Source organism: Lagenorhynchus albirostris, chromosome 14, assembly GCF_949774975.1.
Source record: "Lagenorhynchus albirostris chromosome 14, mLagAlb1.1, whole genome shotgun sequence".
In the NCBI taxonomy this organism is placed as follows: Eukaryota; Metazoa; Chordata; class Mammalia; order Artiodactyla; family Delphinidae; genus Lagenorhynchus; species Lagenorhynchus albirostris.
In genome coordinates, this window is record NC_083108.1 from 24349073 (window position 1) to 24362045 (window position 12973).

General features: G+C 41.4%; 1 protein-coding gene across 1 annotated transcript in view; it reads left to right on the forward strand.

The window, feature by feature from the left end:
• Positions 1–12973, forward strand: part of DYM (dymeclin) — a 372708-nt gene that overhangs the window by 232297 nt on the left and 127438 nt on the right. The gene's annotated exons all lie outside the window — the stretch shown is intronic.

Sequence of the window (12973 nt, forward strand, 5' to 3'; positions counted from 1 at the left end):
AACCATAATTTCATGTTCTTTCCAAGATACCTTTTGTGTTTTTATGGCAAAGAGATTGGATTCTCCAGTTGCAATTCAGGATGTGCCCTGGCTTACTAGATTTTATAAATGGGTGTCTGTATCTTTTGCTTGTACTTCAGAGTTTTTGAAGATGAGTTACTGCCTTTTCCTTAGAGTGCTGAAACATGGAATAATGTAGACCTGGTGGAACACGTTGCACTCAGTGTGGATGGACACATCTTCCCGTGCATTGTGCTCCGTACTGCTAGTCCACTAAACATTTGCATTGTAACAAGCCTTACTTGAAAATCAACAAGCTGGTGGTGCTGAGGTTTCTTATTTTGTACTCTACCTTATATACCACAAAAATCAATGCCATTTTAGCACTTGTCCTGGATGGAAATGAATTTCAAACTAGTTATTATATATCTAAAATAATGTTTATGGTTATTAAGTCAGTTACATGTGAATGAATGGGCGGTTTGCTCTAACCTTGCTTCTTTTTGTAAATGTCAATGTTTTTAGCAAAGATAATTATGTAGTTGGTTGTCTCCTTCATCTTAATTTTAGATCCTTAAAAATAAGATTTTTGTGTTCTAAAAATAAACAAAGACCTCTCATTTCCAATTTTGTAAGGCAGGATTATGGATATCTTTGAAGTTTCTTTTACTGGAGTAAGAAAGATGGAAGAGAAATAGAAAGACATTAGTAGCAAGCGTATTTTCAACCCTGTTATATGTAGAGCACTGTAAAAAGATCTACAATCAAGGCTGTACGTGAACTTAGGATTTGGAGGGAAACCATATTTGCTATACATGTATATATTTTACATATGTATGTGTGTAGGTGCATAGCAATTCAATAGCATAAAACAAACAAATAATTAGGAGTACGTAATTTGATAGAGAGGAAAAGCCTGGGAAGTTATTTTTTTTTCTATTTCTGTTATATTCTACAAATATAAAGGGACACATTTTATGAAATGAATTTGTTCTAGTCTTCATAGACTTTGAGTTTTTAATCACTCAGAAGTGTTTTAATCCTCAGATTTCCCCCGTGTTTATTAGAGCCATCCACTTCTCCCTCGGCCTTTCCCCCGGCCTCTGATTTGATCTGTCTTTGACAAAGACTACAGGGAATCTTGTCTTTGCTCTGCTCGACTCTCTCTGAATAGATGGAGGGATTTTTCACAAGAAGCAGACATATATATAAACAGACCACTATTTCAAAAGTAGTAGTCATCATCTTCAACTCCCCTACAGCTACACACATCTACATGCACACACTCCAAGGTGCCTCTTCCCCACTCTCCCAGTACAGGTCAACAGTCATTTCATGCTGCATCAATAGAATGTTTACATGGTTATAACCAGATATTATTCACAGATCATCCATATAGTATAGATGATCCGTATAGTTTACTTTCTTAGACAATTTGTCTAAAAATATCTTCAATCTTTAGCATAAAAATTTGGCAGGGTTTAGAATTCTATGTTCAGAGTCATTTTCACTCTGCATATGGAAGGCATTGCACATTGTTTTGTAGCTGTTAAGATGTCTAAATGCCCTACTAATTCTTGACAGTTTGTATATGGCCCTCCCTCCTTCTTTCTCTCTCTCTCTCAGTTTTTATGATCTTTTGTCTCCAGTGTTTTAAAATTCCAGTCATATGCTATTATGCTTTGTTTTTAACTGTTTTCTGGATTCATGGAGGGCTCTTTCAGTTTGGAAATTCATGTTTTTCATTTTTGAGAACTTTCCTTGGAATAATTCTTTAATAATTTCCTTCTTTTCCCCTTCCATTTTCTTTGCTCTTTTAAAACATTCTGTGTTAAACTCTGTGGACCAGTTCTCTGCTTGCCATTTTCCCACTATTTTCCATCTCTATGTCTTTTCTGTTCCACTTCCTGGGAAAGTTCTTCAAATTTATTTTTTAACTCTTCCGTTGAATTTTTCATATTTACATTTTCCAAGAGCTCTTTTTTGTTCTCTGATATTTCTTTTTGTATGACTTCCTTCTTGTTTCATAGTTGCAGTGTATTTACTTTTTCCTTTAGCTTAGTAATTGTAACATTTTGGGAATTTCATCTCCTCCCTGCCTTTTCTCTGTTTCATCCAGGTTCCTTTTTTCTCTTGTTTGTCATTTTTGTGGCTTTTTCTGGTGATCTTTGGCAGAGTTGATATTTAAAGTGAGCCACTAAAGAACGAATTGGAAGTTCTCTGTGCTTGGGTTGGGCTTTTTTTTTTTTTTAATAAATTTATTTATTTTATTTATTTTTATTTTTGGCTGTGTTGTGTCTTCATTGCCGTGTGCGGGCTTTCTCTGGTTACGGCGAGCGGGAGCTACTCTTTGTTGCAGTGTGCAGGCTTCTCATTGCGGTGGCTTCTTTTGTTGTGGAGCACGGGCTCTAGGCATGCGGGCTTCCGCAGTTGTGGCATGAGGGCACAATAGTTGTGGCTCGCGGGCTCTAGAGCACAGGCTCAGTAGTTGTGGCCCACGGGTTTAGTTGCTCTGCGGCATGTGGGATCTTCCTGGACCAGGGCTCAAACCCATGTCCCCTGCATTGGCAGGCAGATTCTTAACCACTGCACCACCAGGAAAACCCCTTGGGTTGGGCTTTGTTGGCTGGTGGCTTCATCTCAGAGTGCTCCAGCTGGACTAAGTTTTTGGAGAATCCCCAAATGTTGGTATCTTTGGGTTCGTCTCACACTTTTTTTTTTTAATTTTTAATTTTAATTTTTATTTTTGAGCAGCACTGTGTAGCTTGTGAGATCTTAGTTCCCTGACTATGGATTGAACCTGGGCCCACGGCAGCGAAAGCGCTGAGTCTCAACCACTGCACCGCCAGGGAATTCCCCACTTTTTATTTTCTCCTGAGAGTAATCCTCCAGTATTTTTCTTGAGTATACACACCTCACTGATGGCATTCTCTGAGCTTATCGGGGGATGAAGCCAGAGGTTTCAGTGTTCAGCATCTAGGCTTTTACTTAGTCGCTTTCAGTGTAGTGCTCCCATCCTCACTTGGGTGTTATATCCGTAAGTCTAGAGTCTGCCTGCTTCATCCTCTGGAGAGTGAACACCTCTATTCTTCTGCCAGGATGGAGGGAGGCATTCATTGGGCTGAGTGGGAGAGGGGAGGGGACTGAAAGTCTGACTTTGTAATACAGACTTTCAGTCAGTCTTCCTGTTTTGGGCCTCATCTGCATCCTACTTTCTAATACCTGGTACTTTTAAGATCTGTACCTTGCTGGAGTTCTAGAATATAAACTCGTTAGCGTCTGGTCTTCCTTCACTTCCAGCTTAGGTTTCAGCTTTTTCTAGTCTCTCTTCTGCTCTCTATCTATACTAGTCACTGAATTTTCTCAACCATTGCCATGGCTTTCATTCCTGGTTGTATGTTTACAGTTCCCAAATGCATTTCTCTAACCTAAATCTCTTTCCTGAAGCCAGATGCACACATCCAAATGTCTAGTCGAAACTTTCACTTGGATAGTGAGTAGGCATCTCAAACGGAGCATATCTAAGAGGGACACCTGATGATCTCCCTGGAACTACCCCCACCCCAGTGGATAATCTCCCATATCAGTAAATGGTATACCTACCCTTCCATTTGCTTATGCTAAAAACCCTGATCATATCCTTGACTCTTCTCTTTTACCTCAAATCCAGGCTGGCAACAAATCCTTTTGGTTTTGGCATCAGCTGGGTGTGTATACCAAGGAAAGATATTGGAGGATAGCTCTCAGGAGAAACTGAAAAGTGTAAGACAATTGTATTTCCAGGTAAATGGGAGAGAATGCTTTTTTTTTAAGTGCAGTAAAGATATGGAAAGGAGATATTTGCCTAACTATAAAAATCTCAGGTATTTGTGTAAAGAATCAGAAGCCAGACAAACTTTGAAATTTTAAGCTTAGCAAAAGTACTTTTCAGGGAATTTCTACTTTGTATTTTATTCAGTGAACCAATATTGAGTACCTGCTATGCACCAGGCGTCGTTCTAGGTACCAGGAATATAGCAGTGAGCAAAACAGGTGAAAATCTCTGCCATGGTGGAGCTTACATACTAGTGCAGGATCAGAAAACTTTTTCTGTAAAGGACTGGATAGTAAATGTTTTAGGCGTGGCATATCAGATTGTCTCTATCACAACTGCTCAGCTCTGCCATTGTAGCATGAAAACAGCCATAGACAGTACAGGAATGAATGAATGTGGCTGAGACCCAATAAAACTCTATTTACAAGAACAGGTGGTGGACCAGATTTGGTCTGTGAGCTGTAGTTGGCCACCCTGCACCCTCTGTTCTAGTGGATGGAAGCAGTAAAAACATATCAGTAAAGCATATAGTATTTTATAAATTGATAAGTAGTATGGGGGAAAAAAATAGAGCAGGAAGGAAAATAAGGCATTCCAGGGTTGGATTATGATCGGCTTCAAAGAGTAGGTGACATTTGGGCAAAAACTTCAGGATGAGGGAGTAAGCCATACCAGACTCTAGCAGGTGTGAAAAAGGAAAGGTTTGTCTTAAGGATACTTAGTGGAGAAGAGCTCACAAAAGAAATGCTGGAGATGTTGGGAACCTCAGAGACTTGAACTGGGGAGTCAGCACCTCCAGGGCATATTCTCTGCCCACCTCCCCCTCTCCCTTTCTTCCTGTGTGTCTGTGTCTATACGCCTGTTTGTGTGTTGTGTCTATGGTCTGTCTTTCTCTTTCACTCTCTTAGCTTAGGTTCATTCTCTCCTTTTATACGTGGATTTTCTCCACGAAACTAAACCATGACCTTACATCTCTACAGTCGTCTAACCAAAGACGAGAAACAGTCTTTCTCACCATTCCTAGTTAGAAAAATCTTAGGCAAAGTTTTCAACTGCTTCAACTTAAAACACGTATCCATTGACCAATCTTTGTGACCCAGGGGATGGGGTATTATAACTGACTCACCGTGTGCCATGAACTCACTTTTTTTGGGAGAGTCAGTTCTTTTCCTAAAAGAAGTAAGTGGAAGTGAATCATGCTGGGCAGGAAAAAAAAAAACAACAGACCACCCCAGATAAGAGACAATAACATAAGGTAGTTATGAGTACCGGCTCTGAAGTCAGATTACCAAGGTCTAAATTCTAGCTGTTCCACTTAAAAGCAGCATAATCCTTGGCAAGCTAATTTACCTCTCGAATGCCCTAGTTTCCTCTTGTATGTTGTGATGATAGCATTAATACCCTTTTTATTAAGCATGTTGTATGTTAATTTAGTTAAAAATATGAAAGGTTAGAAAGGTGCATGGCATAGAGTACATTCTAAGTAAGTGACAACTACTGTCATTCTTATTATTTATCCTCAGCATATAAAAGGATAACCAGTGGGATTGGCCCTAGGAACGTAAGGCTGCGCTAACGTACCATCCCCAATTAGTACAGTCTACTGTATTAGTAGACTTAAAACTGTATGGTCATCTTTATAGGTACAGGAAAAGCATTTGATGAAATTCAACACCTATTCATGATGATAAGAAAATTCAGTTAGCAAGGAATAGCAAGGAATAGAGGGGAATTTCCTCAACTGAGGAAATTCTATGAGAAAACTTACAGCTAAAATCTTACTTAATGGTAAAAGACTGAATGCATCTTCCCTAGGATCAGGAAAATAACAAGGATCTTCACTCTCACATTTATTCATTATTGTGCTAGAGATCCTAGCCAGTGCAGTGAGTCAAGAAAAAGAAATGTTAATAATCCAGATTAGAAAAGAAGATCTAAAGGTGTTTTTATTCACATGAAACATGGTCATATGTTTAAAAATCCTAATGGGGCTTCCCTGGTGGCGCAGTGGTTGAGAGTCCGCCTGCCGATGCAGGGGACACGGGTTCGTGCCCTGGTCCGGGAGGATCCCACATGCCGCGGAGCGGCTGGGCCCGTGAGCCGTGGCTGCTGAGCCTGCGCATCCGGAGCCTGTGCTCCGCAGTGGGAGAGGCCACAACAGTGAGAGGCCCGTGTACCGCAAAAAAAAAAAAAAAATCCTAATGAATCTACAAAAAATCTACTAGAGTTAATAAATGAGTTTAGCATGGTCGTAGGATAAAAGGTCAGTATATGATAATAATTGTATTTTGATATTCTTGTGATCAACAGCCAGAAATTGAAATTTTAAAACAATACTATTTACAGTAGCATAAAAAATACGAAATAACTTAGGAACGAACATAGTAAGATACAGGCAAGATGTGTACAATAAAAGCTAAAGCACTGCTAAAAGAAATTAAAGAAGACGTAAATAAACAGGGTGATCCCATGCTTGTGGATCAGAGACTTAGTATTGTTAAGATCCTGAAATTGATCTATACATTCAAGTAATCCTAATCAAAATCCCACCAGACTTTTTGGTAGAAATTGATAAAGTTGATTCTAACATTTGTATGGATATAAAAAGGACCTAGAATACCCAAAAGCAATTTTGACAAAGAAAGCTTAAGTTGGAGGACTAAGAATACCTGATTTCAGGATTTACCCTCAATTACAGCTAGAGTAACCAAGATAGTATGTGATAGCTTTTTAGACCAATGGAATAGAATAGAGTCCAGAAATAGACCCATTCACATATGGTCAATGCAATTTTGACAAGGCTGCCAAGGTGATTCAAGGGGTGAAAGGGATAGCCTCGTCAACAAATGGTTCTACAACAATTAAATATTTACATGCCAAAAAGCCCAATAACAACAAAGTGAACCTTGACACTTACCGCATGCCATACATACGTATGAAGTCCAAATAGAGCACAGACCTAATTATAAGAGTTAAAACTATAAAACTTCCAGAAGAAATTACAGGAGAAAATCTTTGGAATCTTGGGTTAGGCAAAGATTTATGATGCAAAAACTACAAATAATTTCTTTTTAATTTCATGAATTGGACTTCATCAAATTTTAAAACTTTCTTCCACTTCCCACCCCTCCCCCCAGTATGGGAGAGGTTGTTTACAAAAATAAATAATACCTGATAATGAGATACAAAGTAAGGAAATGTAGGTCCTTTTCTCAGGGTAGTTAAGATCTTTGTTTAATCTTCATCAATATGTTAAATTCTTCCTTTAGTTTTATAACCCACCCTACTCTGTGTTGTACTTAGGGTATATTTTCATATTTATAGTTTATAGGTCATAAGAGACAGCTGCCTCTGAGTAGACTGTAATTTTATCTCAATGACAGTACCCAGATGTTTAAAAAATGGTACTACAACCAATTTGATGTTTAGCTGATAGCAAGGTCAGAGAGCACACACTTCCAGTTTTATGATAAATAAGTTCTGGAGATATAATGTACAGCATGGTGATTACAGTTAATAGTACTCTAGCACATCCTTGAAAGTAGTTCGGAAAGTAGGTCTTAAATGTTCTAGCCACAAGAAAGAGATGGTAGTTACGGGATGGGATGGAGGTGTGAGCTAAAGCTGTGGTGGTCATCATTTTGCAATATTGTATGTATCAAATCAGCATGCTGCACACCTTAAACTTTCCCAGTGTCATGTATCAATTACATCTCAATAAAGCTGACCAAAAAAAATACCTGATAACGGACTTGTGTCTAGAATATATAAAGAACTCTCACAACTCACGAAGAACAAAAACAACCCATTTTTTTAATAAATGGACAAAAGATTTGAATAGACACTTCAACAAAGAAAACATGAGCACAGGGAAATTCACTAGGGGAATGCAAACTGAAACCACAGTGAGATCCACTTCACACCCGCTAGAATGGCTAAACTTAAAGACTGAAATATCAAGTGCTAGCCAGAATGTAGAACAGACAGCTTGGCAGTTCTTATAGAGTTAAAACAAAGAGCATACAAGACAGCAATCCCACTTCTAGGTATTTATTCAAGAGAAATGAAAACATATGTTCACGTAAAAACTTGTACGAGAGTGTTTATAGCCTCTTTATTCATAATGGCTCAAAACTGGAAGCAGCCCAAATGTCCACCAACTGATAAATAAACAAATTGAGGTTCATTCATACAATAGAAAACTACTCGGCAATAAAAAGGAAAGAATTACTGACACACAAAACAATGTGGATGAATTTGAAAAACATTATGCTGAGTGATAGAAGCCAGACACAAAGGAGTACATATGGTATGATTCTATTTACATGAAAGCTAGAAAAGGCAGAACCATAGTGACGGAAAACAGACCAGTGGTTACCTGGAGTGAGGTCTCGGGGTGGGCATGTTGGAGGAGGGACTTGACTTCAGAGGGGCACAGGGGAGCTTCTTGGGGCAATGGGAATAGTCTCTGTCATGATTATGGTGATGAGTCACCTGAATGCTCGTATTTTTCAAAACTCATTGAATTGTCTACTTAAAATTGGCCAACTTTATCATATGGAGGTCATTCCTCAATAAAGCTGATTAAAAATAAAGTAACCAGGGCTTCCCTGGTGGCGCAGTGGTTGAGAGTCCGCCTGCCGATGCCAGGGACGCGGGTTCGTGCCCCGGTCCAGGAGGATCCCACATGCCGCGGAGCGGCTGGACCCGTGAGCCACGGCCGCTGGGCCTGCGCGTCCGGAGCCTGTGCTCCGCGGCGGGAGAGGCCACAGCGGTGAGAGGCCCGCGTATCGCAAAAAAAATAAATAAATAAATAAAAATAAAGTAACCAGCAGTGTAAGACCGTATTTAAATGTCAACCGAGTGGTAGAGAAGTTAGTATGGTTCAGAGGCAGGGTGGGCGCAGGTTAGAGAAATCTTTCACAGAGGGTAGGGAGTTGTGCCTTGAAAGAGAGGCAGCACTTAGATGGGTGGAGGGGGCAAGAAGGGCTTCCTGCATGTAGAAAGAGTCCGTGTCTGCAGAGGAGAGAGCCCGAAGCTTGGCGGAAGGAGATTTGGTGTCTAGCTGGAGCTCTGCCTTTAATAACCTTAATAATATTTTGTGTTTCTCTGCATTTAAATAGCTCTTTAGGGTTTGTTAAGAACTTTTGTATTCACTACTCTACGGAACTTTGACCTTGGATGAAGTACCAGCTCTGTAGCTGAGCTTCTTCATCTGCTCCCATTGTAGTGTGGAGTTGAGGTGCTTCTCATTTCTCTGGTGACTACTGTTTGAGTGTGTCAGCGGGAAGGACTGGGGCATGGAGAGGAAATGACCGCAAGTTGTGAGGAATGTCTGCAGTTTTCAAGGAGGGAACTCCATGCCACCCCGCAGTAACTGACCTCTGTCTGCGTTGCCTTCCCCGTCAGGCGGTTACTCTTAACTCTCCTCGCCCCAGCGCCACCTGTTTCCTCACATCCCGCTTGTCTCTCAACCACCAAGGGCCAGCTTCTGCCTCCTCCTCCCCACTGAAAACAGTTTTGAGTACAATAACCGTTGATTTCTTTCCTTGTGTCACATCCAGTGACTTTCTTTTTTTCAATCCTTCTTTACCTTTTAACAGTGGTGAGTGCTCCCTCCTTACGATTATTCTCCTGACTTAGAGAAGAATGTCTTTCTCTTCTTGTTCTTCTGCTGCTAGCTCTTTGAGTACCCTTTACTGTGTTTACCCTTTTAGTCTTGGTGTTTCCCAGATTTCTGTCTTTATCTCTCTTGTTTTATATTACATGTTTTCCTTGGGTGATCAGATCACCTGTACTTTTATGATTTCAACTGATGCTAATAGCCCTTAAATTTCTTACCTCTCTCCTGAGCACCAGATTAGTATGTCCTGAATCTGGATATTTCTTTTTTTCTTAAATAAATCTCTTCCAGGGCTTCCCTGGTGGCGCAGTGGTTGAGGGTCCGCCTGCCGATGCAGGGGACATGGGTTCGTGCTCCGGTCCGAGAAGATCCCACATGCCATGGAGCGGCTAGGCCCGTGAGCCATGGCTGCTGAGCCTGTGCATCCGGAGCCTGTGCTCCGCAACGGGAGAGGCCACAACAGTGAGAGGCCTGCGTACCGCAAAAAAAAAAGAAAGAAATCTCTTCCAAATGCAACTTTTTAAAAATTAATTAATTAATTAGGTTGTGCTGGGTCTTATTTGTGGCTAGCAGGCTCCTCAGTTGCGGCACATGGGATCCTTAGTTGTGGCTTGAGGGCTCCTTAGGTGCAGCTCACCAGCTCCTTAGTTGTGGCATGCAGGCTCCTTAGTTTTGGCATGTGAACTCTTAGTTGTGGCATGCAGGATCTAGTTCCCTGACCGGGGATCGAACCCGGGCCCCCTACATTGGGAGCACGGAGGCTTACCCACTGTGCCACCAGGGAAGTCCCTGAATCTGGATATTTCTAACCACCTCCATCTGGATATTGCCGAGCACCTCTGCGTTTTGTGGCAGAATTGTTAAGAGCACAGCTCTTGGAGCTCTTGAATTTGTCTCCTGACTCCACCACTTAGTAGCTATGAGCCTTAACCATAGCCTCAATTTCATCATCCCTTCAAAATAAAAAAAGCATGGAGAATAATAGCACATCTGTCAGATGATGATCTGGTGAACAGTGTCTGATGTGCAGGAAGCACCCTGCCACTGAGCTGCTGCTGCTCTTGTTTTCTTTGAGGCACAGCTCTTTGTCTTCCTGGGTCTTCTCCCTACTCTTTGGCTCTTCTTCTGTATATCCCTGGCATGTTCAGTCACATCCTCAGGCAGCCACTAAGTTTCCCAAACCTGAGAGTCACCCATGATCCCCTTTTTTCACTCTGTGTTGCCTCCTTTGCTTTCCAAATAGCTCATATTTGCTTCAGTTCAAGCCCTCCTCACCTCTCACTTTTAGCGGTGTAAAAGTTACCCAAAGTATCTTTCTGTCTCCACTCCTGTTCCCTTGCCAGCCCCTGTCCATCCTTCCCATCCTCTTGAGGAGCCAAGGAATCTTTCTAAAATGAACGTAATTGTTATATACTTATACCTCTCTGCACAGGTATGTGGTTTTCAGGTTCCGTGACAGGGCCTCTGCGGCCACCACTAGATGAGAGCGCGTCAGGGAGAGATAGAGGACAGAGATGAGCAAGGTTGCTCCATCACCCCTCCTGCCCGTCCCTGCCCCCCACCTCCCACCTGGACACCAAACATAGCAGCTTTGCTTCTGTCCCTCTTACTTATCATTATAGTCCTGCTGTCAGAAAACACCTCTGGCTTTCAGGATGAAGTCCAGGGTCTAAGTAAGACACAAGAGGCACTTTATGAACTATTCCCGCTACTGCCCTGACCATATCGTGGTGCTCCAGATACTTTATGAGTGTGCGTGCTGTGATGTTTACTGCACCCACAGTGTGCAGATTTCTCTGCCTACCCTCATGCTCTTTTCTCTGCCCACATTACCTTTACCGTTGCCTGATTTGCTTGGCTAACTCCGGATTGTTCCTTAAGATTCAGCTCAGGCATCACCTCCGGAAATGATTTCCTGTCCTTACTTCAGGTACAGTCAGGCAGCCCTCATCTTTGTCCCCAGTGCAAGCCATACTTGTCTCCATCACCACAGTGACAGTAGAACTTCTGTGTAGGCATAGCCTTCTTGACCTGACTGCACCCTCCAGGAGCACAGAACAAAGATCGTGTGGCTTCTGCTTGTTGCTGTATCCCAGGCAGACAGCTCTCTCATTCCCTGGCATGTAGTAGGTTCTTGGTAACTGTTTGAGTTACTGTCTGTCTCAGTGACTTAGTGCAGACCTCTTGAATGGTCTTTAACAGGCCCATGCTGACCTTGCTAGCTTCATCTCTCACCATCTCGAACCCTCTGCCGCAGTGGACTTGCACTTTTCTGGCCTTATAAGCTATTGGTACTTCCCTGAAGTCTCTCTGTGCCTTTCTATACACTTTTCCCCCTTTCAGAATGGCTCTCCCTCCCCCTTTACTTTTCCCAACAAGCAAACCCCCTAACCTTCAAGGCCACCATCAAGGTAGATTTCCTCTGTGAAACGTACCTAACCTTCAACTGTACTCCCATGGCACTCTCTTCAGACCCATGGAGTTCTCTGATTTCAGTATTGTAGACGTTTTTTTCCCCTTATTCCATTAGACTTGATTTCCTTGGGGGCAAGGAATCATGTCTCTTTAACTCATTTTGTAAGACTGTAACATTAGCTTCTTACTCCATACAGAAAGGTCCAGGACTTTTGATGTGCCACAAGCGGCCCTTCACAGTCTGTCTTTAAACTGTCCTCATCTCCTGCCACCAGCTGGGCGCCCTAAAGGACAGCCCTTGGCAGCAGCCAGTGGTTTTCTGAGCACATTCCAGGTTGGACTCATCATGCGTATTTATATGCTTCTTTCTTTTGTGAAACGCTGGCTTTTGGCCGGGGCTCTGTTTTCTTCAGGATAGTGTGTTCTTTTTATTCCAGTTTTTAAAATGTGTAATATTTCAGGTATATACCAAAAAAACCCCAGTAATATAGCAGTCACCTATGTATATATGCAGTATTACTGAAAGAACATTTTAGAGAGAGAGAGCTGAACCTCTTATTTCTTCCTCCCTGATCCTATTTCCTCTCTTCTTTCTCAGAGAATAATGACTATCCTAAATGTAGTGTTTATCATTTCCGTGTATGTTTTATTACTTCAAATGTTTTATCGGTAGAAGATATGTAATGTTTTGCATGTTAAAAACACTATATAAATAATACCTCATTCACATTCTCTACCAGGGTCCTTGCTTGTAGAACAACATTGTTTTTGAGGATTATCCCTATTGTTACACATAGTTTTAGATAACCTTAAATTGCTACATAGTATGCCATTGTATGACCCTTCCACAGTTTATTTACCCATTCCATTCCTGAGAGTTTTTGTTGTTTTTAAATTTTCACTGTTAAACCAATTTACAGTGAACATTCTTGTACAAAAAGGAAAATCTAGTCTTTTTCTAATTTAAATAAAAAAGTATCCTGAGTGAAGATCAATACACTTGGAATCAGTTTCACTTATGTCCAGAATCGGAATTACCCCTTCCATACAAACATCATGTGTGTCACTCACTCTAGCATTTAGCTGGGGCTGGTACTTTGAATGCAAAAGCTTTAAGCGAA